Source organism: Vulpes vulpes, chromosome 7, assembly GCF_048418805.1.
Source record: "Vulpes vulpes isolate BD-2025 chromosome 7, VulVul3, whole genome shotgun sequence".
In the NCBI taxonomy this organism is placed as follows: Eukaryota; Metazoa; Chordata; class Mammalia; order Carnivora; family Canidae; genus Vulpes; species Vulpes vulpes.
In genome coordinates, this window is record NC_132786.1 from 78,436,225 (window position 1) to 78,463,214 (window position 26,990).

General features: G+C 37.9%; 1 long non-coding RNA gene across 1 annotated transcript in view; it reads right to left on the bottom strand.

The window, feature by feature from the left end:
* Nucleotides 1-6,878: 6,878 nt before the first annotated feature.
* The window catches only part of LOC140599698 (uncharacterized), a 58,512-nt gene continuing 38,400 nt past the window's right edge, over nt 6,879-26,990 (bottom strand). Inside the window, exons 3-5 of the long non-coding RNA XR_012002651.1 lie at nt 11,049-11,127; nt 8,437-8,491; nt 6,879-6,941 (exon numbers count right to left, since the gene is read on the bottom strand). This is a non-coding gene — a long non-coding RNA (uncharacterized lncRNA). The remainder of the gene's footprint in view (nt 6,942-8,436; nt 8,492-11,048; nt 11,128-26,990) is intronic.

Below are 26,990 nucleotides of genomic sequence, written 5' to 3' on the forward strand. Positions count from 1 at the left end.
GCAATCTGTACATTCAATGTAATCCCTGTCAAAATACCATCAACTTATTTCACAAAGTTATAACAAATAATCCTAAGATCTGTATGGAACCAGAAAAGACCCTGAATAGCCAGGGGAACACTGAAAAAGAAAACCAATGCCTGGGGCATCATAATGCCAGATTTCAAGATGTATTACAAAGCTATGATCATCAAGACAAGATGGTACTCTTGCAAAAACAGAATTATAGATCAATGGAACAGAATAGAAAACCCAGGAATGGGCCCTCAACTCTATGGTCAACTCATCTTCGACAACACAGGAAAGAATATCCACTGGAAAAAAGACAGTATCTTCAATAAATGGTGTTGAGAAAATTGAACAGCCACATGCAGAAGAATGAAATTGGACAATTCTCTTACACCAGACACAAAGATAAACTCAAAATGGTTGAAAGATCTAAACGTGAGACAAGAATCCATCAAAATCCCGGAATGGAACACAAGCAGCAACTTCTGTGACTTTGGCCATAGCAATTTCTTGCTAGACACATCTCCAATGGCAAGGGAAATAAAGGTAAAAGTGAACTATTGGAACTTTATCAAGATAAAAACCTTTTGCATAGCAAAGGAAGCAGTCAACAAAATCAAAAGACAACCTATAGAATGGGAAAAGATATTTGCAAATGACACATTAGATAAACAGCTAGTATCCAAAATTTGTAAAGAACTTATCAAACTCAACAGCCAAAGAACAAATAATCACATCAAGAAATGGGCAGAAGACAAGAACGGATATTTCTCTAGAGAAGACCTATACATGGCCAACAGACACATGAAAAAATGCTCAACATCACTTGGCATCAGGGAAATATAAATCAAAACCACAATGAGATATCCCCTCACACCAGTTAGAATGGCTAAAATGAATAAGTCAGGAAACGACAGATGTTGGCAAGGATGTGGAGAAAGGGGAACTCTCTCACATTGTTGGTGGGAATGCAAGCTGGCATAGCCACTCTGGCAAACAGTATGGAGGCTCCTCAAGAATTTGAAAATAGAACTACCCTATGACCCAATAATTGCACTGGGTATTTACCCCAAAGATACAAATAGAGTAATACCAAGGGGCATCTGCAACCCAATGTTTATAGCAGCAATGTCCACAATAGCCAAACTGTGGAAAGAGCTGTCTATTGACAGATGAATGGGTAAAGAAGATGTGGTATATATATATATATATATATATATATAAAACCAATGCCAGTATACAATGGACTACTACTCAGCCATCAAAAAAAAAAAATAGAAATCTGGCCATTTGCAATGACGTGAATGAAACTACAGGATATTATGCTAAATGAAATAAGTCAATCAGAGAAAGACAATTATCATATGATCTCATTCATATGTGGAATTTAAGAAACAAAGCAGAGGAGCATAGAAGAGAGGAAAAAATAAAACAAGGTGAAATCAAAGAGGGAGACAAACCATAAGAGATTCTTAATCATAGGAAACAAACTGAGGATCGTTGGAGGGGAGGGGGTAACTGGGTGATCGGCATTAACGAGGGTATGTGATGTAATGAGCCCTGGGTGTTATAAAAGACTGATGAATCACTAAATTCTACCTCTGAAACCAAAAATATATTATATGTTAATTAATTGAATTTAAATAAAAATCTAAAAAAATATAGTCTTTAGATTATGGTCCTAGACAAGAAAATATCTCTATTTTACAAACATCAGACAGTTGCAATCTTCCTAAGTTCTAAATAGAAAAGGTAAAAAAATAATAATAAAAAAATAAATAGAAAAGGCATAAGAATACGAAAGTAATAGAGAATTTGGGCACTATTTGGGTAATATCAAGTCAGTATATTTTGTCAATAATAATCCCTAGTATCTAGCATTCTGAAGCTCTTATAGCAAGTCATGCCTAAAAGACTCTGATCATAATTTCTTCTACAATGTAGAAATAATACACCTTCTATCTTTAAGCCTGAGCTGTCAAAAAATGCTTACAGGTTAGGGATGTGTGGGTTGGGTGACAATTCTCCGTGAATTTTTACGTTTCTTCACATCTTGTAAGTAGAGGCACTGACAGTCTTCTATTCTGGACTATCTTTTCTAGGATACTTTACAAAGAACAGTCTTAAAACATGGAAATAGTATGTCCCTCTGGAACATAGGATAGGGTTGTTTGCTATCTAGTAAAATGAAAATAATGTCTCCCTCTGGTTCAAAGTTTGGGCAGATTTGGGGGTCTCCTAAGCTTGGAATTCCTCAGCTGTGACATAAATCCACTGTGTACATAGCACTCATTAGAGCCATCAACATTGCTCCTGTGGGATTTGGAGAAAGTGGAGAGTGGGTTAACTAACGTGAAGTTCAAACTACTTCACATGTCTTGAGTAATAAAGCCCCCTGTCTCTGACTCGGAGTCTTATGTCTTCTGCCAGATGCCATGAAACCGTGGCAAGCTAACTTGCTAGCTTGAGAGCAGGGTAAAAGCTCAGATCATGGTTCTTGACAACATGATACAGAAGTCCACTAAAGAGAGGAGGAGGACAGGGGATCCCTGGGTGGCGCAGCGGTTTGGCGCCTGCCTTTGGCCCAGGGCGCGATCCTGGAGACCCGGGATCGAATCCCACGTCAGGCTCCCGGTGCATGGAGCCTGCTTCTCCCTCTGCCTGTGTCTCTGCCTCTCTCTCTCTCTCTCTCTGTGACTATCATAATAAAAAAAAAGAGAGGAGGAGGACAAAAGAAAGCCCACACTCAGTGTCCAGGGAGAGTGTAGAAAATAAAATGACAATAAAATAAAGAAAAAACATCAAATAACTATGCCCCTTCCTTTCCCTCTCAGAGCAGAATGCCTGGACAGAGCAGGGAAATGGAGACACAAAGAAATACCCATATGAATGAGGGGGGATCTGATCCCAGGAATGTCAATTGGGAGTCAGGAGTAGCTAATGACATGCTTCCCCAGGATAGTGGATGCTATGGTATGGCTCCCAGTTCTTCCCTCTTTCAAGACTAATGCATCATTTCCCTAGATGGTGGCAGTATTGATGTCTGACAGTTTATAGCTAAATATTTCTCAGAGAACTGCTTTCAGCTGAAAAGAGCTGCACTGCCCAAGGGAATGTCCCCACGGGTCAGGTGGGCAGGGAGCAATTTTCATCCAGTGACTGGTCAATACAAATCTAATATTGATCCAATACTGGTCTACATAAGGTGCCTAGCCCCCCTTGCCTTAATTCAGGACATCTTTATGGTTTATTTCAGCTTCAAAGATTCTCTACAGGATTGGCTGGGATTTTGTGGCATTCCGTCACACTTCAATCCTTCTTTGATCATTCCTCTGCCGCTTCTACCCATGTGTAAATTCTAGGAGCCCTTCTCACCAAACTTCTGCATGCAAATCTCCACCTCAGAGTGTGTCTCCTGGAAATCTTACCTGCAACACTTGAGAGACTTTATGCCCCTAGTTAGAGTGCCACATACAGCGTCATCCAGCATGATGCGGAAGCAATAACACTTCATTGGTGAAGGATGCTAAGTAAGCCTGAAACAGCACTCATGTCTCCTACAGCCCACACAATGTGTGCAAAGGCACTCAGTGGTTTCTGTATGCTCTGATAAAAGGACATGAGTTCTGAGAGCTGGAGGACGAGCAAAAGCTTAGAGTTGGGATAGCAAAGCCACAATATGTGGAGATTTCACTTCTAGAAATATACGTCTGGGAGCCAGGATATATGCCAGCACAGTATTCAAATGACCACATGGATGTTTCAGCAGATACTAGTCTAGGGAGAAAACCAGAATGGCCACTCCATAACAGAGACCACTTAAAATCCACAGGCCCTTGTAGCCTCCTACAATCATGTGGTCACATAAGCCTTGTCCCCAAATACAAGATACCATTTTAAAAAGATATAGGGATCCCTGGGTGGCGCAGCGGTTTGGCGCCTGCCTTTGGCCCAGGGCGCGATCCTGGAGACCCGGGATCGAATCCCACATCAGGCTCCCGGTGCATGGAGCCTGCTTCTCCCTCCGCCTGTGTCTCTGCCTCTCTCTCTCTCTCTGTGACTATCATAAATAAATAAAAAAATAAATAAATAAATAAAATAAAAAAAAATAAAAAGATATAGAAGGAAGGGAAATAAATTACAAATCTAAGAATCTGAATCATTCAGAAAAGAATATTCAAAGCAGAAGATATTATATACTGGCAAATTTGAAGTTTATGTTCTTACCCCTTCCTCCCCAACTTCTGTCATCAGAAGGTATAAGAAACTTGAGGGCTACATTCCCTTGGCACATTTGTATTAGTGAATTTGCAACCATTGGTAAATATAGGTCGATAGCAATTCCATAAAGAAAAATTCTAGTTTTTAAACCCTAATAGTATGAATGATAGTACAGCTACAAAGGACTAGAACTTACATGGGTGGTTTGAAAGTCCTCTGATCCAATAATATGAATTTTCAATCAACCAGATTAACAACTCACTGAGAACTGAGCTTTTCTTATCTCTGAATTCCCCCCAGCAACTAGTGTAGCATATGATGAATAAATATTTGAATATAATTTACTATCATCATATTACCGATTTTGGATCTTATAGCTCCATTCTGTGTCTTAAAGATTTAGAAGTCTTTTGATCTTTAAAACCTTTTAATAACATGAAAATATCTGCAGGAACATCATTTTTTAAGTTCCTATTACAAAACACCTTATCAGGATTAGCCTAAGACTAGGAGTAAGAAAAGAGAGCAGAGTTCTGGGAAGGAAGAAATAAGACTTAGGGAGGGCGCGGGGCAGAGGGGAGTGCAGTGGCGGGGAGGGGCTGCAGGATAGACAGACCAAACAGATTTGTGGGTTCACAATTTGCCTCAGGCCAGCCCTGAAAAGGAGCATGCAAGAACAGTAATTTTATCCCCAAAACGTACTTTGTACTGCAACAGCTGAAGTAGGAAACAAGTATGATTGAGAAATAGCAACAGGAAAACAAAATCTCCCCAATGATTCTGTTCCATTTCAGACATTATCTACTCTTTTGAGTTAAAGTGTTTGTGGTAGGCAGAATAACACACCCACCAGAAAGATGCCTACGTCCTAATCCCCAGAACCTGTGAACACACTACCTCACATACCCAATGGGACTTTGAGCTGTATTTAAGCTGTGATTAAATTAAGGATATTGACCTGGGAGACTTCACCATGGATTATCCATACTGGGCCCAGTGTAATCTCAAGGGATCTTAAATGGGGGAGGCCCAGAGTATTGGTGTCAGAGGAATGCTATGTGAGAAAGACAGGCCATTGCTGGTTTTGAAGATGCAAGTGGAATAAAGTGGATCCTAGAAAAAGCAAGAAAACAGATCTTTCCCTAGGGCCTCCAAAAAAGAACACAGCCCTGCAGTAACCTTGATTTCAAGCTAGTGAGAACCATTTTGGACTTCTGACCTCCCAAAATTATAAGCTAATAGATGTGTGTTGCTTTATGTCACTAAACTTGAGGTGATTTATTTCAGCAGCAATAGGACACTAATACAGTGTTCACTGAAGCAGAAGGAAGCAAAGCTGAAGAAAGAATCAAATCACTATTCAGTCAGTATATTTGTTTAATCACTTGAGAAAAGGTGTTTGAGTAAGTCTTCAGACTGACACATTATCCATTGTTCTTCCATTGGGAAGCATTCCCACATGAAGTCTCTCTGGAAGACAAATCTGACCAAGAAGCACTGATGCAGTTCCACAGGGAAGACAGCAGCTAAACAAGAGTGTGTGTCACAGCAGCACTGAAACAGAGATGGGTCCTAGGGGCTTTTTATGTTTCTACTTCCCTGAGAGATTTTTAAAATACGAGTGGTGAAAAGGAACATAGCAGTAAATATTCGGGCTCGTGGGATAATGAAAAAAAATCAATCATCTCAAAACAACTTCATCTCCAGGATGACTTCAGTAATTTAGGAAATAATGGCCTGTCCTGGATATGAACTTGTTTTTCAACTTGTGGAAAATACATGCAATCTTACATTCCTCAAGAAAAAAAGAGGCAAGTGATAACTAATTATTTATTGACTAAATATTCTATAAATATTACATATGATGCTAAGCTAGAAACAATCAGAAAATAATGAATGCATCTATTTTTGTATTTATTTAGCACTTTTCAATTAAAATTAATATTCAAAAGGAACCCAAGTTGACAATTAACCATTATTGTCTTTAGGTGATTGGTCTACAGAGTTATGTTGAAAGAGGGTTTATTAAAAATATAATGAATGTTGTGAGCCTGTGTGGCTCAGTCAGTTGTGTATCTGACTTTTGGTTTTAGCTCAGGTAATGATCTCAGGGTTGTGAGATCGAGCCCCATGTGGGGCTCCATGCTTGGCAGGAAGTCTACTTGAGATTCTCTCCCTCTCCCTCTCCCTCTGCTCCTCCCCTGCTCTCTCTCTCTCTTCCTCTCTCACAAATAAATAAATCTTTAAAAATATATATATAGTGAATGTTAACAAATCTAAAAAGCAAAGTTACCTCTTAATCATCAGGAGGCAACTTTGCTATTGTACCAGTGACCTGTGAAAGTTCTCTCTGGTATTTATACTCTTTAAAATTCATCTGTGAAAAGGGAAACCAAGGGTGCCTGGGTAGCTCAGTTGGTTAAGCATCCAACTCTTGATCTCAGCTCAGGTCTTGATCTCAGGGTTGTAGGATCAAGCCCCACATCTGGCTCCTCACTCAGAAAGCAGTCTGCCTGAGATTTTCTCTCACCCTCTGCCCCTCTCCCTGCTCATACTCTCTTTCTCTCTCAAATTAATAAATAAAATCTTTAAATTAATTAATTTAGTTACATTTAAAAAATAAAAACGGGGGATACCAAGTAGCTCACCTTCTTTAGGAGACAGTCATTCTGTTCAGTCTTCTGGAAAAACTGCCCCATCTTTCCTACTGACTAGAGAAATCATAGATTATTTAAATTTACAATTAATCTATAAACATGGAAACACAATATTACCGAATTTATGCTGATAAAAAAGAAAAGTGATCACACGAAACTTAAGCTTTATCGTAAGTGCTTTTATTCTTAGGGCAGGGGTAGGCAAACTTTTCCCATCAAGGGCTAGATAGTAAACTTTTAAGGCTTTGCAGGTCACAATATCTCCTACAACTGCTCAGAACTGCCTCTGCAGCTGGACAGCAGCATAAAAACTCAAGTGGCAGCTACTGTGATAGACTGCTGCATTTCGTTTTGCATGTTATGAGATTGTCTCATTATTTTCTCCCCATAAGTCATATGTGAGGAAGAGAACCAGTGTGCATGAATATACACATATAAAACCAAGTAACCTTGAGTCTTGAAGTATAAACCAGAAAAGCACTAATGGATTTGAACCTAATGATGCTTAATGAAGGGGTCTCAGACTAGAAGTCAAGAGATACAGGTTATGGTTCTACTTCCTTTCCCAGCAAGCTTAAATTTGGGGAGCTTCATTGTCTTCCTGTGTAAAGAGAGTCAAAGCATTCTGATGCCATATCCTAAGCCTCCAGAGAACAGCTACCACAGTCATGCAGTTTTTTATTGACACTGGAGCTCCTCTCAATAATACATCTCTCAATGCCTTAGTGAAAAAAGTCATCACTGGGCCCTCTCTAGTATTATAGAGAAGGGGGTAGAGCAGTGTGAGGCTGCCTATGATTAATCTACTCCAAAGTTTGCAATGTCTAACCTTTGTATTTCTTCCCCAACATTACTCCCAGAAGCTTTGACATCTCAACCTCATTGAATGTACACAATCAATGAGCCCAAGTGTCAGTCAATCAACCAAGCAAACTGTTACAGCCATGTTCAGCTGCTTGAGTGAATACATTAAATCCAGACTCTCTGTGAACTCACATCAATAAAGTTAGCCTAATACAATGTTATATTCCATCTATCTTAATTTAACAACCAGAAAACCCATTCCCACGTAAATTCATCACATTTATGCCAATACGTAATAATGAAATTTTGCAATTATTTTGAGCATAACTACACCCTCCTGACACTACCTTGTATTTGTTCTGACTCAAGTTATAGAGGCCATGAGAGGTGGTGTTGGTAGTTCTTGACAAGGTGAGGCAGAAGGAGCTGATTTTGCTAGCAAGGGAGTGTTAAAAACCTCAGGGATTCAACACTCTCAGCTTTGAGTTTATACAGATACCCCATTCCAGGTCCCACTTCTTCCCAATCTTTCAAGTAAGAAGTTGGAAGGTTATAAATCCAACTGATATTGTAACTGCAACCTACCCAATTAAATTATGGACTAATCTGCAGCAAAGTCAGCTCATTGTCTACATAAAATAAGAGAATCTTTTAGGGATGCTCTAGAAACCCTGATTACCTAACAATGTCTTTAGTGGAAACTTTAAAGGCCTAAAGTCGGTCATTTTTCTCTCAGTCAACTCACCAGTGCAATCAAAAGCAGTCACCCTACCTTCTAGTTTTCGCAGTTTTCATTCTTACTGAAATAAAAGGAAACAAAAAAGTAAGATAGCTGCTTGGTCGCCAAGGCATTTGCTTCAACAATTAACCACAAGAGTTCATTTACTTAATCGTGATACCAATGCATGTCATGGATTATTAGTAACTTTTTTTCCAGGCCAAGGAGTTTAGCAGTGTATTTAAGGCCAAGAACATAACTGAACCAATTCCAGAATTCTATATTTTAGGATATGTTTCCTGAGACCATTCCTATTATTACATATTAGGATCTGGAAGAGAATTAAATATAAGGAATTGATTACACAGGTGGTTTGTGGGATGCAAGAGCAAAATAGAAACCCTGAGATAACAGAGATCCTAAGTGTAGCTGCCACCCCTTAGGCCAGGGAAATACAAATGTTTAGATTATCAGAGCCTAGAAGCTCAGAGGAGGGAAACTTGGATGCTTCAGGTACCTCCAAGGAGACACACAAGCAAAGTAGAAACACAAATGGAGACTGGAACAAAATGTGATGTAGGGGCCTTTTTAATAGGAATAACAAGCAAGCAGGATGAAAATCCCTTCTGTCCTAACTCCCAATTTCTTTGTAGGGCCTGCTGCTTGAGGTGCCTAACAGGCAAAGAATTCTGGGAAATGTAGCCTGCAAAATCCCAGCTACATCATCACTGAGCAGCACAGAGAAGGTTCAATTTGGAGTGAAATAATAATAGCTCCATCACTGGTACCTGACATGTCCCAAGGGAGGACTCCATTAACCCCTAGTAATGCTACCAAAGCATTAAAAAACAAATGCCAATGTAGTATTAATACAATAAAAAATAATTGCCACAAAACCAGAATGCTTAAAGTCAATAGGATCAGCACTTTTTCTCCCTGGAGGCAGAAAGCTCCATGAGAGTAAAAAAAAAGTCTTGACCCTCAGTTCCAATTCAGCCTTTACACTTTGAGCTTTAGATATGTGTAAATACTAAAAGCCTCCATAACTCTGATGTCAAAAACCTAGAATTATCTTCTCATTTGTAATTAGCCCATCTGAACACCATCTGAGACCTTACCCTCCAAAATCAGGAAAATGAAGTCTACTACTTCTTCAGTTCTTCAGATTCCCTGGAAATCTCTCCTTGTATTTAACAGAAAAAAATTTTTTTTTCCCCGAATTATGTGGCCTGATTAATCAGGACTCTTTCTGTCTACAAATTACAAAAATTAAACTCAAATTGGGTTAGGTAAAAAAAAAAAAGCAGAATTTATTAGCTCATGCCAATGAGTCAGTATGCATGTACTGGGTATACCTGTATTCAGCTATTCAGGAGTGAAGAGATAAAGTAAAAAGCTCTTCTTCATTGTTCTGGCCTATTCCTGACCTCAAGTGCCTACCCTTGTTGCTTATTATTCTGCTTGTGACCTTACAAAAAGGATCTTCTCTACTCCGGTCACTTCCTCTTCCACCTATGCTCAGGTTTCTGGTTGGTTAAGATAAAACATAAATGAAGTTAAAAGACGACTGATAAACTGGAGAAAACTTTAGCAATATATATAATATTAACTAGGAGTTAATACACAGATAATATCCTTTAGTAAAAGAGCTCTTTAAATAAAACACTTTGAAAGAGATGAACAACCCAAACAAATATGTAAAAATCATGAATAGGCAATTCACAAAATAAGTGAAACATTCAAAACACCAAATCATATTCAGGAGAAAAAAGTTTCCATAAACCAATGGGGAAAGCAAAATTTTGTCACTTCAACAATGAGTATCAAATCATAAAATCTGTACAATTTTTGGCCCAATAATTCCACTTCTAATAATTTAGCCTGAGGAAATCATTAGACAAGTGTACATGTATAAAGAGTCGAATGTGATACTTTCTATAGCAGTAAACCCTAGATATAAGTTTAGTGTTCTTTAAGAACACTATGAACATAGTATTACTATTTTTTTCATTTCTTTGCCTCATGCTCCAATATGTGTAGCATGAAGCTATTCCTGATCCTGTTGCTATTTAAACTTTTGAGAATTTTTGGCATTGATTTTTTGCATTACTTTCAGTTTTTTAAAATATTGCATTCAGATACTATTTATATTGATTAGTAAGGATCTTTTGTGTGTGTGTGGTGGTGCCCTTTAAATGTGCTGAGGCAAGTGTTTCATTTGCTTCACCCCATTTCCAGCCTTGTTTAAGATAAACGAAACGGAGATTAACTTTACTCGTGTGTATTAGTTTGCTAGGGTAATGCCACAAACTGGATGGCTTAAAAGAGATTTATTGTATCACAAGTCTAGACTCTAGAAGTCCAAGATGAAGATGGTAGGAAGCTTGGTTCCTTCTGGGGACTATGATACAGAATATGTCCCATGCTTCTCTCCCAGCTTCTGGTGATTTGCTAGAAATCTTTGGTGATCCTTGGCTCATAGGTGCATGAACGTGATCCCTGTTTTCATGTTTCATGTTTTCATGTTTTTGTGTTTCTCCAAATTTCCCCTTTTTATAAAGACACTGGTCATCTTGGATTAAAGGCCCATCCAATTAATATCTTGGCTATTAATTCTGTACCTACCCAGAGGCAATTACCTTATAGGCTGAGAGATGTGTAGCACCTCAAGATTGCCTATTCACCAGTCCATTATTGCTCACTCTTATAAGTCAGGTTCTGGAACAAAAGGAAGCAAAGAAGGGTTGAAAAGTCAATGAACAACATGAACCCTAGGAGAAATGGGTCTATAGTTTTTTCTTCTCTTCCCTCATCAAAATCTTTGTACAGACGGTTGTTCTTTGCAAGGATTGTATATAAATGAGCAGAACTCTCAAGTGTTTTTCACCCTGATATAATTTAATGTTTTAATGATGCCACTTAATGATGTGCAACAGATAGCAGAACTTCTGTCTCTGTAACTCATGATAATTAATTCAAGGGATAAACAATGAGTATTAACTGATGCTGTCCTAAGCCCAAGCTAAAAAGAAAAAAAAGGAATGGGAGAAAGAAATGCAAAGCTTGAGAGATCTCAAATCATGCTGTGGTATCATTCCCTTTTTGAGGGGATTTGTGGAAATAAACAGTAACAAAATAAGGAAGGAATGACAAACAGGTATATCTCCTTGTTATTTGTTTTTTTATTGCCATCTTTTCATGACAAAATGAAATTAGACATGGTAGCTCTCAGGAAAAATTGGTCTATGTATTAAATGATATCCTATGCATATTCAATTATCTGTGCCATGCTGAATTGTATTAAGCTTTGTCATAACTGAAGTCTTATTGCTGTCATCCTCCAAATCATTGTTTGCACATTCTCTAGAAGGCATCATTCTAGAATTCTCAGGATAGGAGAATGAAATGTCCACACTTAACATAGTCTTCTTTCCCATCATCACTGGCTCCTTACAATTTTACCATACCTACTTCCTCCTTCCATTATGCCACCATCTCTCGATTTAGTTGTGGTCAGAGCATGAGAATTCTATGACATGAATTGAAATCACTTTACCACTATCTACTGTGATTTCCCAGTGCCTGGCTTACTCTTTGACTCTAACCCTCCAGAGATACACAACTTATTATTTAAACCTTGTAGTGAAAAACAGTTTTGGAATCATTTTGGAGCTTTGAAATAGATCACACAATCAAAAATTAAATATAAAATATGTATTTGAAGTTAAAATGTACTGCAATAGAGAAGACATCTGTTCATTATGAAATGTGCTCTCTGATGGGATATCTACAACTTCACAGAAGAAATAAATGTTTACTTGGAACATTAGATCCATCCTTGGACTATATATTCCCTCTGTTCTCTTTGTTATTTGCAAAGAGGGCTATGTAACTCAATCTACTCGTTTCCTGTCATCTTTACCTCTTTAATCCTTCTAGAAGAGGTATGACTATCCATACCCAAGGTGGAAACTACTCAATAAGAAAGTACAAGTGTATCTAGCTTAAAAAACAAAACAAAACAAAACAACTTGATAAAAAGGAAACTTACAGAAAACAAAATAATGCACTACAGAGCCTTAATTATTACTCAACTACTTATAAAATAACATTTACAAACAATTTTTTCTGTTATCATTGGAAGGAATATATCTATAATTATGAGAGTAAGGTCCTGGACTTTCAGATCCTACCACTCTTCCCCACTGGCAGCAAAGTAATTAGTGACCTACAAATCATTAACTTTAATTATAGGTTCTTTAGAAAAAAATTGTATTCATTCTTCCTATTTGGAAGGGAAATCATGACATTATTATTTAATGAGTAAGTGCCATTTTAAAAGAATTACAAATATCTTGGTGAAAGAAATGCAGTTTTCCCAAACAAAAAATGAACAAATGCCTACAGTCACTACCAGCACAACCAGCCCTTTCTCTCGAAGTATCAGGTCCTTCCAGAGTCCTCTGGAATACAATATAAACACAGACAAGCCTCTGGTGGGTAGAACCTTTAGGACTATTATGCAATTCAGCCTACTGGTATGATGGGACTATGTAATGAGATGCTCAAAACCAGCTCAAAGGCACACATTCTTGCAAAGTTCATATATGAGTTAAGAACCTGTCCACATTTCATTACATCCTTAAAATTCAATACCACACTAATTACCATTACAACCTGCTATAGTAAACACTAGGATATAGAAGATGGGGTGGGGAAAGGGGGGTCTCACAACGTTGTTACTATCTGCAATTCTGAGATACCGTCCTGGTTGGGGAATGCGAGGTCTCGGCAACCTCATCCTCTTTCAGAGATGTTAAAGCATCCCATAGAGTCTTAGCCCTTAGCACAGGTAAAAGCCTCCAGATAGATAAGAATACTCCTGACATCACATCAACAGGTATGTTACTTAGATTATAGATTGACTTCCCAAGATTTTGTTTTTTAAATCAAAATTATTTAAAAACAGTACAAAAAGACAAAAAGGAGAGGAACAGACCAAGGTGGGTTCAAAATAGACCCTGTCTTCAGACTTCTGTTGCTTAAACTGAATTCTAGCTTTTCTACTTGGAAAACCTCTCTTTTTAAACTTAATCCAGACATAGAAGAAAAAATACATCTGCCATTCTACCCACCTTATGCCAAACCCTTTCTTCTCCCTGAGGAAAGAGGAATTGCTAACCAGATTGATAAGGCTCAAAATATTCATTTGGCCACACTTAAAAGCATGAGAATTCACTGTGCATTTAAAGTGCATAAGGCGCACACAGATTCTCTCTTGGCTTTCTTTCTTCCTGGCACCGCGTGTGTAAACAGACTTGGAATTACCACTAAGAAAGGGCAGGTCCTGCCAGATCTTGAGGAGCTGGTCATTACTTCTCACTACCATAGCTTGTGGCTGCCCAGAGGGTGGTAATGTGACAAGATAGAGACTGGGGCTGGGAACAGAATGCAGGAGGCCTCACTTAGGCTCACAGGAACGCCTTTAAAAGAAACACTAGTGAACTGGAGTGTGTCCAGAGGTACACAGGTATAAAAGTAACCCTTTGGGAAACACTAATCTAGGATATGCGTATCAGATAAACAGCCCAGACAAATTGTAATGCAAGGAAGGAGCCATGAGTGAGGCAAGAGTTGGTTCTACTGGCTAGTCAACACCTGAGTTTATCAACACAATAAGATGTGTGAGCACATCTTATTCTCAACCACACAGCTCAGCTGGAGGAACTGCCTTTCCCTCCCTGCCTTGCACCATCCTCAAGTTAGCCATTTTAATTTTAGCACCTTTTTGCCACCAAAGCTGTCTGTGTTCCTCATGACCTGATAGCCCTAGATTAATAAGACTGGTGAAGCAGACAAGGGGACATATGATATGACCTGTACCCTCCACCCCATCCCAAGGACTGCCCACTTACTAGAACTAATTAGAAAAGCACAATCAATAATGCATTAGCCAGCCTTTTGAAATTTCTCATGGGTCAGCAGCCATGGGCCCCGTTGAATTTTACACTTGAGAAGTTAACCGACTCTTACTATCATCTCAAAAGTCAGAGTAATAAGGGAAATACTTCTTTCTTTTCCAGGAAATTCATTTAAAAATTGGCATCTCACATAGAATAATATCACTTACAGTAAGTCTGAAGCTAAAGTAAAAAAGAAAAAAAAAACAATGTTTTCTAAGAATCATCTCATTGATTTTTGAAAATCCCCAGGTATTAATTTAATTAATAATATCTTCCCCACCAATAATTACAGTCACATAATATGGTGATTCTGATAAAATAATGTTCAAATATGTATGCACCTGAAATATTAAAAATTTTAAAGTAAAAGAGAAACTAGAATACTACAAGATACCAGGACTGTATTCATGTGCTGCATTTTTGATACAGCAAACTCCTGGAATCAAAAGCAAAATATCCATCAATAGGGTACTAGATAAATGAATCACAGTACATCCACAAAATAGTATTACGTTCTGCCATTTGCTTTTTTATTTTTAGCTAAATTTTATATCCTGAAGACCTTTAAGCCATAAAAAAAACCTCTAGGTAGATCTGTCTGTTTTTCTGTGAAAATCTCAAAGATACATAATTAATTTTATTTTTAAAGATAACATGATCCTATTGGCATAAATTTCTTTGTGTGTGTGCACATGCTTGTGTGTGTGTGTGTCTGTGTGTCTGTGTGTCCTTGGGAAAATGTATTCATTCATTCCAAATATGCATTATACCCTCTTTTGAGTCAGGCATTGTTCTTTTCTAGGTTTTATGGGAACTTAGAGAAAAAAGACAAAGTCCTCATTCTTATGGAATTTACTTGTGCATAGAAGACAAATATAATGAACAATTAAAAGATAGACACTTTTGGAGAGTGACCAGCACCATGAAGAAAATAAACCACACTAACAGATAAAGTGTATAAATAGGCTGAGGAAAGACCTGAAAGCCAGACTAGATCCAGGAGGCAAATCATTTAATGTAAGACCCTCAGACAACACAAAGCCAGGGAAGTGAAATGGGCTAAAAGAGACAGTAGGAAAAGTTAAGGAAGCAGGCAGGGCCAGATCATGAAAAGTCTTTTAGATCATGTAAAGGAGTTTACATTTTATTCTGTATGCTCTGGGAAACGAATGAAGCTAAGGTTAGAGCGTCAGGGGAGGTAAGCCAAAATGAGTTACATATCTTAAAGAGTACACAAAGGCTCCCCATGCCAGTCCCCAGGGTGCATTAGAAACATCTAATATGAAATACAAACTCTTTCTTTATTGTTTTATCTTTTAACTGTGTGCATATAATATTTGAAATTTTTTTTTAAAAAATTATTTACTGAGAGAAAATTATTCCTGAGAGACATAGGCAGAGGGAGAAGCAGGCTCCATGCAGGGAACCCGATGTGGGACTCCATCCCAGGACTCTGGGATCACGCCCTGAGCCGAAGGCAGATGCTGAACCTCTGAACCACCCAGACATCCCAATATTTGAAATTTTTAACAAAAAAAAGGGTGGGGCTAAGAATATAAGGTGGCAAATGAACACTGAGAATATTTGTTTCTTAATTTAATGTACAACACTTCTTTTAAGCTTACCTGGAATGTCACTAGTCCTCACCGAAATGAGCAAGAACAGTGTCATATTAACAGTAACTAAGGTTTCCAAGCTTCTAAACTCCCCACCAAATCAGGTAGAAATTCCTTTTTAAAAGTTCCTCCCTATCTTCCAGCCCAATTGGAACCAATCATTTAACTTCTGGGAAACACAGCTTGGAATTATATAAAGGGAGCAATGATATATACCTTAGGTATATGAGTTCATGCAAGGAGAACTGAAACTTGAGTACCTATTGGAGTACTACTTGAAGAGTTAATAAAAGACACAGAGGCTCCCTGAAGTAGGATAAGACTTGAACATCTGCATTGTATGCAGAGTTCCCAGGTGATTCTGACCCAACATTGAGAACCACCAAGTTAATATATTTGGTCCATTTAGTGGTCCATTCCTGGCTATGCAAGCCCCAATTAAGAAAGGGTTTGTGCTTATCCTTCCCTCTTCTGCCTGAACTACAGACTTCCTTCCTATGACCCGCTCACCAACTCTTAAATGAAGTTATCAAAATTAAAATTGACCAAAATAAAAGATCCTGCATAAATAAAAAGTCACTTGTGTAAATATTAAATATTATATGTTATATGTTGTAGTCAGTTTTTACAGCCACTTTGGAATTTGCATGTGCATGAGATGGGTAGGAGTTTCATGAGACCCAGCCCTCTCAGTGAGTGGCAGTGGACAGTACTGTCTTTTTCAGTAGGGACAATGATGTACTTGGGTCCATACTTAACCATGCTATTGGCAGTGTCTCCCAATACCAATGTCTGACCCAGTCTTGGGCCAAGCAGTGGCATGGCTGCTGCTCTCTATAACACAGCCATCACAGTTCTTGTGTCCCTCCCAGGTAAAAAGGGACCCAGTGAGGCTCTGGCTCTTCCCATTACTTCAGTGCAGAAAAAGAGCTACATGGGATCTGCAAACCACCACCACCACCACCACCCTCTACAGAGGGGCCAAATAAACACAACTTACAAATTTGAAGAAGGTTATGTATTCTAAGAGATAAAAACAAAAAAAGAAACCAGCAGATAAATTCCTTGCCTTTCTGGTCCTAACCCTACCTCTCACCTATGTCCCTAACCCTGTCCCCCAACTCTACTCATATCAAATTGATGGTTCCATTAGTCAGCCCCTAAAGCCATCCTCAAGAACCCCAACCTCACACCAACTAGAAGTGAGCTGTTAAAACTGGCAGCTGACCTCCTCACCTGTGGTCATGAAATATACTGGGCAAGAAGGATCCCCTACTCCCACCCTGGCAAGTACCAGAGGCTGCAGAATGAAACAGATATTTCCAAAAAAAAAAAAAAACCAGAAACAGAATCTGCTAGATTGGCAGCAACTTCCTTGACGCCAGAGAGAGTTCCTTGCTACTCCGACCCATCAGGATTTGATATTTGCTGTGGACCAGTGAGAGCTGGATGGTTTTTTGTTTGTTTGATTTTTTTTAACATCTCATTCCAAACAAACCTACAATTATTATTGTAGTTTTCCTGGAACTTCTTAATAATCACATATAATTATGTTGAGAACCAATATTCTATAAAATACAACCAATATTGTATTTTAATTTGTATGTCACTTTAGTCCAGGGAAACACAAGAAGACCTGATGGAATGGGGTGAACATCAACCAGAGAACTGGACTTTGAGAAAAGAATGAGAGGTTATATAAATGGAAAGAAAAATGTGATGTTGGGCACCAAAGAGGTGGACTATGAAAATTCACTTTCACCAGCATGATAACTGTACTTTTGGCTACTGAATTCCTGCTTACAATAGCTATTATATCATTTAAAATATATACCAGTCTGGCAGGTATAAAACAATACGTTGATGTTAATTTAGTTTGCATTTTTATGACTACTACTGCATTAGAGCATCTTTTAATATATTTATCAACTGTTTGGATTTGCCCTTGTGCCTGCAGACTTATATCCTTCATCTATTTCTCTATTGAGTCATCCTTTTTGTCAAATTGTAAAAGCTGAGTATTATAGTAACTAACCCTTGCTTAATCCATCATCTGCTTTGCAAATATTTATTCCAAATCTAGTGACTATCTGCAGGCATTGCTTATCATTTTTTTTGCATACAAGATTTTAATTTTTTAAGATTTTATTTATTTATTCATGAGAGACACAGAGAGAGGCAGAGACACAGGCAGAGGGAGAAGCAGGCTCCTTGCAGGGAGCTCAATGCGGGATTTAATCCCAGAACTCCGGGATCATGCCCTGAGCGGAGGCAGATTCTCAACCACTGAGCCATCCAGGCATCCCATCATACAAGATTTTTAGTATTTATATTCTCAGATATGTCAATTTTTAAAAATAGCTTCTAGAAATAATAATAACTATTATTATCATCATCATCATCATAAGATCTTTCTTCCTAGATTGTATGTTACCTCCTAAATTTCTTTCTAAAATTCTTAAGACTTTAATTTTTATATTTAAGTATTTGAACTGAAATTGACTTTTATATATATATGAAATGTAGGAATCTGATTTTATACTCCTATAGGTGAGCAATCCGTTTTACCAGCACCAACTGTTAAATAAATCCTTTCTCCCTGAAATATTCTTGTCATATGTTACATTTTAATGTTTTCTGCTCTATATCTGGATGAACAATTTGTCTACTCCTATGCCAGTTCTATATTACTTGGGTTTTAGTGGCTTCATACTATGTTCTTATATATGGGATGCCCCCTTCACTATTCTTTTTTTTTAAGATTTTATTTATTTATTTACTTACTTACTTACTTACTTAACAGAGAGAGAGAGAGAGAGAGAGAGAGCACAAGCAGGGGTAGCGCAGGCAGGGGGAGAGGAAAAGCAAAGCAGAGAGCCCAACATAGGGCCAGATCCCAGGACCCTTAGATCATGACCTGAGCTGAAAGCAGATGCTTAAGTGACTGAGCCACCCAGGCACCCTCTCTGTCAATATTCCTTTAGATAAATTTCCTGGCTATTTTTAATATTTTTTTTGTCTTCCAACTGAACTTTAAGTGATTGTGTCTATTTCTAGAAAACAAATCCATGTTGGTATTCTAACTGTAATTATATAAAATATATAAATTGATTTGGGGATAATTCACTTTTTTAAGATTTTATTTATTTATTTATTTATTTATTTATTTATTTATTCATGAGAGACACACAGAGAGAGAGAGGCAGAGACATAGGCAGAGGGAGAAGCAGGCTCCATGCACGGAGCCTGATGTGGGACTCAGTTCCAGGACTCCAGGATCACACCCTGAGCCAAAGGCAGATGCTCAACCGCTGAGCCACCTAAGCGGCCCATGGGAATAATTCACTTTTTACAATTAAATCTTCTCATCCAAGAACATGGTATGTCTCTCAATTTGTTCAGACCTTGATTTTATGTTGAAATTGCTATAGTTTTCCTCACATAGAGACTTTATTCATTTTGGGTTTTTGGTAGATTGATTGTGTAATGACAGCATAAAGACAGACTATCTTTCTCACCTCATGAAACTTGCTTTGACAAAAACAGGCATGCAACAGTGATAAAATGCTAGTTCCAAACCTAGGCCTTAATATGCCTTGCATGTTTCTGCTTGTTCTCTTCTACTGTTGCCATAGCCATAAAAAGAGTTTTCTCTATAGCCACTGACATTTCAACCTAAAGACAGATCTTAGAGCAAAACTCAGCCAAGCCCAGCCAAGAGTTATGAATGAAATTGTCAAGACGGACCTGTCAAGACAGAACATTCAAAGATCCCATCTGCCAATCCCACTGTGTCCTTGTAAGGAAAGCAGCCCCCTGCCATCTCTGCTGTGACTTATACCAGGTACATCAAGAACAACCAGCCCTGCCACTTAGAGCACAGCAGATTGGACCAGATATTCTTGTCCATGCTAAAAGCAGACATGGTAAGCTGAACATTAGGAAAAGCAAATCCTCTGAGAAACTTGCAGTGAAGCTCTGCCCAGTTGGAATACTCTGTATCAGATGGTAACATATCAACACCCTCAGTTCCTCTTGCTAAGGATGAAATAATATGCACACATAAGTGGGTCTTACAGGCACTGTATAATAAACAATTGCTCCACCTCTCCCTGTCGTTCGCTCACAGGCCAATCTGAGAAGTGCTGCCTACTAACCTCTTTGGTTTTGGCCTGTGAATGTCAACAAATCTCTATACTCTAACTTTTTATTTTCCAACAACAAAAATAATAACTGGTATATTTTAGTATTTATCATAAAAATAATTTCAAAACATGTCAATAATATCAAAACAAACAATACCAAAGAAATCTGGTATTGATTTCCCAACATTTATATGTCTCTTTTTGTGCAATCCTAACAAATGAATCTATTATTGTTCCCTTTTTACAGGTGAGGAAACTGAGCTTTAAAGTGGTAAAATAACTAGTTCAGTGTCACATAGCTTGAAAGTAGAGGGACTGAGATACAAATCCAGACCTGTCTGGTGGTCTGGGTGGTCTTCTATGCTTCCTAAGCCATGGTTCTCAATGTGTGGCCCTCAGGCCAACAGCATCAGCATCCCCTGGAAACTTGTTAGAAATGCACACTCCTGGCTCCTACCCAGACCTACAGAATCAGAAACTCTAAGAATGGAGCACAGGAATATGTTTTAATCAAGCCCTGTCACTAGGATTCCAATGACTGCTTAAGTTTGAGAGCCACTGCTCTATACCATACCACCTCCATAAAATGATTGTAAATGAAGGAAAGAATTTTGTGAGCAGAAGTGATCTAAAGACTTCCTGAAGAAGATGTACTGTAAGCTGAACTTTAGAGGATGGAAGAACAGAAGTGGGTGTAAAAAGGATATGGGAAAAGCTAAACCTACTCTTACCATATGATCCCACAATTGCACTCCAAATGAGTTGGAAATTTATGTCCACACAAAAACTGGCACATGGATATGTTTAGTATCACAGCTTTATTCATGATGGCCAAAATTTGGAAGCAACCAAGATGTCCGTCTGCAGATGAATGGATAAATAAACTGCTACATCCAGACAATGGGATATTGTCCAGTGCTAAAAAGAAATGAGCTATCAAGTCATGAAAAGTCATAGAGGAGCCTGAAATGCACAGTACTAAGCAAAAGAAGCCAATTTTAAAAAAAACTATTTACTTACAGTTATATGACTCTAACTGTATGACATTCTGGATGTGGGCAAAACTGTGGCAATAGTAAAAAGATCAGTGGTGGGGGATTTAGGGGCTAAACTAGACAGTTTTAGTAGGTAGTGAAAATCCTCTGTGTGTTATTATAATGATAGATACATATAATTACACAATTGTCCAGCCTATAGAATGTACAACACCAACAGTGAATCCTAATGAAACTATGGACTTCAGATGTTATGATGTGTCAACAGAGGTTCATCAATTATAACAACATATCACTCTGTTGGGGGATATTGATAATGAGAGAAATTGTATGTGTATGAAGGTGGAGGTATATGAGAAATTTCTGTACCTTCCTCTTAATTATGCTATGAACCCAAAACTGCTCTAAAAAATTAGTCTTAAATAAATTAATTAAAATGCCAAGAAGCAAAAGTACTTTGCTGAGGAGAGTTCAAAGTCAAGAGTGATTATTTGGATAGAAAGGACAACACCAGCTTTCATAGAGGAGATAATCATTACAAGTAGCCATAAAGAGTTTGGAATTTGCCCAAAGAGAAAGGAAAGTGCTATTTAGGTATGGTTTCTTAATGTTGGCACTAGAGATACGTGGAAAAGATAATTATTTGTCATGGAGGGGCTATCCTGGGTGCTGTAGCAGCATCCCTAACCTCTACCCACTAGATGCCAGTAGTACCCTCCAGTTGTGACAACCAAAATCTCCAGATATTGTCAAATGTCAATGATGAGGGGAGAAGGGAAAATATAAGATTGCCCCGGTTAAGAACCAGTTAAACAACCAAGTGAAGAGAACACATGGAAAGGCATGCAGACAAATAGCATAAAGGAAGAAAATGGTTTGGTTGAAATACAATGTTGTAACAACTATTCATTATGAGAAGTGGACCCCAAGTCTTCATACTTTTGGTTTAAAAGTTGGAGGTATATTCTGTAAACAAAGAGGAACTACAGAAAGTCTTTGATCTGGGAGTAACAGGTTTAGAGCACTAGGATTTTCAACCATAAGGTTATTTGGAAGGGATTAAAAAGAGTGGCTAATGTGCTTTGGTGAGAGAGTTTTAAAGAATTTTTATGTAGTTAAACCATTTATACTAAATATTTTCTTTGTCAACTAAAAGGTGGTGATATTTTGTTTTTTTTTTTGGTGAAAATTTTATACGTGTGCAATATATTTCATAACAAAATCTTCTCCTGAGGTGCCTGGGTGGCTCAGCTAGTTAAGCATCTGCCTTCAGCTCAGGTCATAATCTCAGGGTCCTGGGATCAAACCCCAAGTCAGGCTCCCTGCTCAGTGGGAAGTCTGCTTTTCCTTCTCCTTTTGTCTGCCCCTTCCCCCTCCACTAGTGTGCACTCTTGCTCTCTCTCCCTCAAATAAATAAATGCAATATTTAAAAAAAAATAGTAAAAACTACTCCTTAGGGGCACCTAAGGGGCTGGCTCAGTTGGTTAAGCATCTGATTCTTGATTTTGGCTCAGGTCATGATCCCAGGGTTGTAACATTGAGCCCTGGGAAGGGCTCCATGCTTAGCAGGGAGTCTACTCGAGATTCTCTCTGTGCCTCTCCCTCACCCTCTGCTCCTCCCTCTGCTTGTGTGTATGTACCCTCTCTCTCTCTCTCTCTCTCTAAAAGAAATAAATAAATAAATCTTAAAAAAAAAGGCTTCTTCTTAAAAAGCTCATTTGAACAAAAGAAAGATGGCATTGTTTCTAGCCATTTACTCCTGTTTTCTCTATCATACCACGAGATTTTTTTTAGAATAGTTTTATTCTATGTTGAAAGGAATCTGACATTTAAAAAACATTTTAAGAAGTAATTATTTAATAATTTAAAACATGAAATAATTTGAAACATTAAATAATTATGTGATTATTAATATTATACTAGTAGATTTTTTTCAGACATTTAAAGAATAGTACAAACGTGAAGGTAAAAAGCTGGGGCATCTGAGTGGCTCAGGCAGTTAAGCGGCTGCCTTTAGCTCAGGTCATGATCCCAGGATCCTGGGATCCAGCCGATGTGAGGCTCCTCCGTGGGGAGTCTGCTTCCCCCTCTCCCTCTCCCTCTGCCGATGCCTCTGCTTGTGGTCTCCTGCTCGCTCTCAAATAAATAAAATCTTAAAAAAAAAAAAAAAACGAGATAAGGTAAAAAGCACCTCGAATCTAGTTATCTATTAGTAGTCTTTTAATGTTTTTCTGAATTTTCTTTCAAATATATTTTATTTTATTATTTTTTAAGATTTATTTATTTATTTATTTATTTATTTATTTATTTATTATTCAGAGAATGAGAGAGAGAGAGGCAGAGACACAGGCGGAGGGAGAAGCAGGCTCCATGCAGGGAGCCTGATATGGGACTCCATCCCGGGTCTCCAAGATCACACCCCGGGCTGCAGGTGGCACTAAACCGCTGCGCCACCAGGGCTGCCCTCAAATATATTTTAATATAAGAATTCATACCATGAGCTTTAAAGGAAGTGACAGTTCTTAGCTCTGAACTGGCACATAGGGATACTCAATACATTTTGTTCAATGAATAAAATTTTTGACGAAATATAATGAAATACATATTTTATTCTAGGATTTAAGAGAAATTGATTTTTGTACTCCTGTATTGTCTATGTACAGTGATTATATTTCAGAGTTTTTTTGTCTTTAAAATCTATCTCTGGACTCTTGGACTCCTCAGCACAAAATGTTCATGCCCTTATTTCCCATGGCTCTCAACATAGGTGCCATGAGCTCCTGTAGCACTGTGATAATAATATGGCCCATAATGTTCAATTAGCTTTTGCAACAAGTAGAATGTTGCCTGAACTGATGAAAAAGGATGCTCCAAATTTAGTCTTGTTAAACTGAAAAATTTCAAAAATTGGGGAAAATCAAATCATATGAAAACCAAAAATAATACATTTTGTAGAATATAACTTATTAAAATCTGAAGTGAACACAAATTCAATAAGCAGAAGATTAAAAGTAGCATCCCATTATAATCATGTAATGCTGAACTAAAATGATAAGGTTGTTAATTCTCCTCTATTAGAGATAGTCTTATTGGTGCAGATCACATAATAGAAACAGAATATGCATATTTTCTATGGAGCAATTCCTTTACTATGATTTTGATCAGCACATCTTTAATTATGCATTAACACATAAATAATAACACAATTTTGAAAGTATATAGAGTTCTCCCACAATCACATGGCCTGAAAAATTATACCCTAAGTGACCCTGAGTGATTAAGATTTTCTTTTATCATAAAGTGTCCTCCAGCTCCCAAGAGTAACTGGGAAATAAATAATAGGCAGACAAAGCATATGAATCAAATATAAATATGAAGTCTTAAATACTTTGCATACTTTCTTGAAAGATGGTAGAGACTTCTTTAGGAATATGGTTATTTTTATTACTATATGAATGTATATTATGACTTGCTATAGGATATTTTAAAAGGGGATCTAGCTTGATTGAATTTAACCTATTGGAAAAGAAGTAGTTCAAAGCTAAGATGAATAAACAAAATAGAAAGTGCAGAGATAAATATGGAATTTTAGATGCTCTGAGTCAGCACGTAAAGGCTATAATATCCCATGACTTAGGACAGAGAAGTCCTATTTACAGCAAATAAGAAATGCACTGATCCAGGCAGTTAAGGTTTCTAATCCCCTTGGGTATGGTCTGGGTTAATGACTTGCTTCTAACAAATAGAATACGGCAAAAGTGGCCATAAAATCAATGGCCTAAGATCTGAGGTGAGGTTACAGAAAGACCATGGCTTTTACCTTGGGTGCTCTCTCATACTCTCTTACATACTCACTTTGAGGCATTTTTCACTTCCTTTGATACTTCCCCATTTCCCTCATCTTCTGGATCTTGGTTTGTGAAACTGCTTCAAATTGCACAACTATAGGTTCACAGGAGACCTCTACATGCTTTAACTTTTCTGCCTATTTCCAGGCATCTGATGATTGTAGTTTCTCTCAAGAACTGTTTAGATTTTCTTGTACTTTGAATATTAGAAGTCTCTAGGTCTAATAAATATCATTTAAAAATATTTCATTTATTTATTCATGAGACACAGAGAGAAGGGAGCCTGATGCAGGACCGGATCCCAGGATCACGACCTGAGGGGAAGGCAAACACTCAACCACTGAGCCACCCAGGTATCTGGGATCATGTAAATATCCTTTAGAAATGTTGAAGATGACTGATTTTGGAAAAGAAAGCTTCTAGGCAAAAAGTAGGAACCCCTAGAAACCATCAGAACTTTGCAGTGGGCTCTGGGTGCACTGACACTCCAGCAATGCCTATGGTACAGAGTGATAGGGGCCCATTCTGTCTCCAGCAACTGTCCACTTGCCAGCTTTGTAATCTTGGCAATGTTAGGCTTAAGTCACTCCTTGGTGCCAGTTTCTTAATTTGCAAAAATGGACATAAAACATCACCTGTCCTGAAGGTACTTAAAAGTTAAAAGTACATGTTGTGAGAATGAAAGGACTTAAAACATGTAAAGCACTTAGAGCAGCTCCTGAGCAGACCACAGACTGCAGAAAAAGGAAGCAAATGGATGGCACTGCCTGTGTGCTCTTGTGCCCTCTGTTCCCTTCTCCATCCCCCTGAAGCTCTTCTAATGCCATAGGCACTGTACTAAATATTTGACAGGCTTTCCTCTGTTTATCTTCAAAAGGCCACTGTGAAATAGGTGCAATTATTATTTGTATTTTTCAGTTGAGAAAATTGGATTGATTTGCTTTATATATACACCTACTCACAAATATATACACACATATCACCAATCAGGTCACCATTATGTCTTACTCTTATTTGTGAGTCTTGCTGTATTGCTGGGTAATATTTTATATGTTTGATGCAACCGCTAGATATTGATTTTATACAATACAATAAATCACAAAGGAAAATGCTATTTTCCTTTTTAAAAAGTCTCTTGGGTGGGACCCCACTCTTGTTCTCATATACCACCTACCTCACCACTGATTACTTTTCTCCTTTAAATATGTTATTTTATAGACTTCCATCTGGATCTAGCTCCTTTGGCTTTGTAATGGGCACACCATGGTGCAAGTGCAGAAATCTGACCAATGGAGTGTTTCCTACGTCTGAGAGTAGGCATTCTTGGAGGCAATGTAGGAACAGTTTTCAGTAGCTACTTCATGTTGTAATGACAGAAATGTAGTATTAATAGATTGGACTCTCCCTAGCATTTGAAAGCAGACCTGATTCCTTTGGGATGTTTTCTTTAAAATAAGTTGATCAATTTTCCTGCACTTAATGCCAATGGCTGTGTCAGCGTTGCTGATTTGGAGGCTAATTACATGATTTCATAGCTATTCTGGGAAAACATGAGCATACTGGAAATAGAAGGAGGGAGGGTATGAGAGTGTTGACCTAAAAATGGAGACAAGCCAAACTGTTAATGACTTCCATGGTATTCAGCAGAAATCATCTCTCATGGTGTTGTTGATATAGTTAGAATTTAGGAATTACAGATTTCCAAGTTACAGATAACTTAACAAGTGACTATAGGAGGTCATCAAAATCCTAGAGGAGAACACAGGCAGCAACCTCTTCAACCTTGGTCTCAGCAACTTCTTGCTAGACACATCTCCAAAGGCAAAAGAAACAAAAAGCAAAAATGAACTATTAGGACTTCATCAAGATAAAAAGCTTTTGCACAGCAAAGGAAACAGTCAAAAAAAAAAAAAAAAACCAAGACAACGGACAGAATGGGAGAAGATATTTGCAAATGTCTTATCAGATAAAGGGCTAGTATCCAAGATCTATGAAGAACTTATCAGATTCAACA